The sequence below is a fragment of the Camelus bactrianus genome, chromosome 12, assembly GCF_048773025.1.
Source record: "Camelus bactrianus isolate YW-2024 breed Bactrian camel chromosome 12, ASM4877302v1, whole genome shotgun sequence".
Taxonomy (NCBI): Eukaryota; Metazoa; Chordata; class Mammalia; order Artiodactyla; family Camelidae; genus Camelus; species Camelus bactrianus.
This window is the reverse complement of record NC_133550.1, coordinates 56,921,392-56,925,705: the sequence shown is the minus strand read 5'-3', so window position 1 is coordinate 56,925,705 and position 4,314 is coordinate 56,921,392.

Sequence of the window (4,314 nt, the reverse complement as noted above, 5' to 3'; positions counted from 1 at the left end):
TAATAATGGCTGTGTTTAACAACTGGTTCAGAAAATTTGACATTTGGCTCTCGTGGGCCAATACCAAAGCTTCACTGTGGCAGCTGCACGTTCCTCGGTCTCTGCCTCCCCAGTCGTGATGTACTTGCTGTTCTTATTGGCCGTATGGGCTACTTCCAGAACTGAACGCTTAATCTTCCACCCCCTTTTTCTTATAGGACAGACCTTACAGGGACAGGACAGTCTTTGTCTCTAGTACAAACATGTGGTCCCATCAAATCTCAGTTTCAGGCAACAGTTTCATCTCTCTGGGGTAAGACAGGTGAACTCTCAGATGCACACTTGTCCAAAAGGGCATTATTACCTCCAGGATCTGAGAGCTGGGGTGGGGAGGCAAGAGGGAAGCCTGAAACTAAAGTCAGGAAACCTACTACAGTCAGGTGTCGGGACTATTATGGGGTGATCTGTGCAGGGGCAGAGCACTTTCCTCAGACTGATGTGGACCAGGCTGCTCAAGTAAATTAATGTTCCAACTCAAATGACACATTTTGCAGGCGCATGAAATTCACAGCCAATTTGTCAACGTAAGAAAACTATCACCTCATTTTGTTTTAAACTCAAAAAAGAGTGTGTAAATTTTATGAGTTATAAATCCCCTTTTGGCAAAAGATGAATTGAAACGTACGAAAGTGGTGCTGGAGCCTCACTGGTACCACGTTTGGCTTGGCCGCCATCTTTTCCAGGATGGTTAGGGGACCTCAGACTGTCCTCTGAGGATTGGTTAAAGAAACTTTGGACTTTCCTAGAGAAGGCTAAAGGAAGACATGGCATCTACTTACAAATATTTGAAAAGCTATTATGTGGAAGAAGGGTTAGTTAGAACTTGTTTTGCAGATTATCATGGTATTTAGAACTAGGGGCTGTGAATTACAGACTTGAGTTTCAATTTTGACTGTATCACTCACAGGCTGTGTGGCCTTGGAAAAGGATATAAACTCCCTAAACCTCAGATCTCTTATCTGTAAAACGGAGGGTATTATTTTCCCATTGCTATTGTAACAAATTTTCTTGAATTTGGTGGCTTTAAACAACCTGAATTTATTATCTCACAGTTCAGGAGGTCAGATTCCAAGCTCGGTCTCACTGGACTAAAATTAAAATGTCAGCCAGGCTACATTCCTTCCGGGGGCTCTAGGAAAGAATCGATTTCTTTTTCCAGCTTTAGAGGCCAACTGAATTCTTAAACTCACGGCTCTTTTCTTCAATTTTCAAAACCAGAAGCATTGGGCCAAGTTCTTCTCACACTGCTTTCTCTCTGGTTCTCTTTTGCTTGCCTGTCTCTTCAATGTATAAGAACTTCTGTGATTCCATTGGGCCCACTCGGGGCGGCTAATTCGGGCTAATCTCGCCATCGCAGAGTCAGCTGATTAGCAGCTTAATTTTCTGCAACCTTGATTCTCCTTTGCCATATAATCTAACATATTCGTATTCACAGGTTCCAGGGATTAGAAAGTGGGGGGCCATAATTCTGCCTACCGTGCAAGAATATTAATATCATGAGGGTGTATGTAAGGTTCCATGCAGGGGAGAAATCATATGAATTTCGTGGCCAGCCCAAACTGGTATCAGGTTCGAAAGAAACCCAGGTTTAGGTAAGTAGAGGCTTTATTGGAAAGAACGATTGCCGATGGCAGGTGGGGTTGGGGAGGGATGGTTGCAAAGGGGAGGAGCGGACCGCTGCGGGAGGAGAATGCTTCATCCGGCAGATCTGCAAGCATCTCAAAGGTCAGGCGGAAAGGGGTTTTTCTTTCCCAGAGGAGCAAACAAGCCTAGAAAGAACCGGGTGTGGGGAAGTGGGCTGAACTGGTGATGGTGGGGCTGGACCGTTGATTGAGCAATATTCTGCCCTGAGTTCAGCCTGTTCTCAGGGAAGTGGTTTTCGAGGGGTTGTTCGCTGGCTCAGCAGCGCGGGCAGGTTGTTTACGTCTCTGAGCCCACTTCCTCACTGTAGAATCGTGCACATGACAGAGCTGGTCAGCCCGCGTTTTTTTGAACCCAGTGGGTAGATTCTGTGCTCTTTCGGAGAAAAGACCAATTACTACAAAAGAAAAGTCAGTCTTTACGAAGTCCTCTTTAAAGTTGAATCCTTCTAAAAAACTGAAGACTTATTTTCTGAAATATGGTTATCTATTTAATGAGATGAAATCATCTTCAAAGAATTTCATGGAATGGCTTTCAAATTTTTGCTTCATTATTTTTCGTTAACACCAGAGCATGGTAACAAATGCAGTGATTTAGAGATTCTGTGGGTGGGGCCCAGGAATCTGTGTTTTATTAATAAAGTCTCCAGGTGAGACTCATTTCTACTTTTTGAGGGGTGTAAATTAGGTTTATTTATTTATTTTTTAATGGAGGTCCTGGGGATTGAACCCATGACCTCATGCATGCTAAGCATGCGCTCTACCACTGAATTGCACCCATCCCCACCTCCAGGAGATCCTGATACACACTAAATTTGAAACATGCTGGTAGGATGGTTGAGCATCCTCTCGGAAGCCAGATTGCCAGGGTTGGAATCCTGGCCCTGCTGTTTATTAGCTGTGATCCCATCTCCCAGGGTTTTAGGGAGCACTGAGTCAATCAAAATGTGTGAGAATGCAATGAATGATGCCTCTAACTTTGATGAAATGTGTCCATTTCTATTATACAATTACTGTGTTATTATTATGGTTATTATTATTATTATCATAATATCTGGGATGAATCTTAAATTTGTTCACTTGGTGCCTTGGAGAAATCATTCTGGAGACTATGAAGTCTCGTAGAGAAGACAAGAAATAATTGCAACATAATATGCCATTAGGCATAAAAAATGAAAAACGTCACTATAGATACAGAAGAAATGCTGAGGTGGAGTGGAGTTTGGGGGGACAAGTTAGGGAAGCACCCATCTCAGGGGTCAAGGGAGGGTCACTGAGATTTTTTGATGTTTCTGGTATAGTAAAAATTTTAAAAACTTCAAATTTAAAAAAATGTCTAAAGAGGGCTATAAAATCACTTACATGACAAAATGATGAAAACATTTATTTAAAAAAAATATTTATGGTACATTACAGGGAGACTGATCTAATAATGGGCCTGAGTTGAAAGTTACATGAAGCTTGTCTTCATCTCTCATTCCTGTCTGCGTCTCTGTGATGCTACATTTAATTTTATTTGTTGATAAATCAAAGGACTATCTTTGCGACCCTTTGTAAGGGTGAGGCCTGGGATGGTGAACTTCCTGCCCCCTGTGATGGGTCCTGAGTGTCAGAGAAGAGGGGAGAACTGTTTTAGGTGGGGAGAAAAAGGAATACATACCAGAGCAAAAATGTACAGAACAGTAGCACGCACTCTAGATAGAAGGGCTTGAGGCAGTGAAGCATCAGCGGCAAGCAGAGGAGGGGCTGCAGCTGCAGCTGGGGAGGAAGGCACAGGCCAAGTCATCAAGGGCTTCTGGCGAGGCCAGGGAGCCAGGACTGTACCTTGTGGATAATTGGGAGGCACTGGTCAGTATCAGGAGGACCATGGATCTATTTTAGATCCATCACTCGGGTCACAGTGTGGATGGGGGACTGGAGTGCCAGACAGAGGCACAGGGACCACCCCGAGGGCTTGTGCTTTTGCCGAGATGATGAGATATAAACTCGGGCAGGTTGGTGATCTAGAGAAGGGCGGGCTATCTGGAGGTTAATAGAAATGGCAATACGTAGAGAGACTGCTGATGACTTTCTGTTCTGGAGATACGGATGGAAAAGACACCTGGCCCTTGAGACTTAATAAAGTCACGGGTCTAAATATCCTGTTCTACCCCCAGTCGTGTGGCATGCTGCCCAGCCAAGTGTGTGCACGGCCTCGGGTGCTCAGGCCCCGGGAAGCTGCTCCGAGGGGGCTGGTCCAGGGCAATCCCAGTGGTGCCGGGAAGACCGCCCATCTCTCGGTCATTAGTCCCTTTGCTGAGCTCCGCTCATACCCTATTGAGTAACTCCTCTACTTAGATTGATTGCTGATGTGCTATTCTTTGCAGGTAAACGGTTGTTTCCTTCCCCAGCCGTCTGTCATGAGTGGGGAAAGAACATCACCTTGGGTGAAATCTGGGTCAGGGGTCATTGGAAAGTTCTTTAGGAATGAAATAAGGCTTGAACATTTCATTTGTGTCTTACAAGTGGTAACTTCTGACTGAGGTTAGATTTAGAAATGTTCCCAGGCTTCTGAACTCTTCCACTTTTAATCCACTTTTGTTTCTATAGTTGTATCATCAGCTTTCTGTTTTTGATTTTTGTTATTGTCATTTTT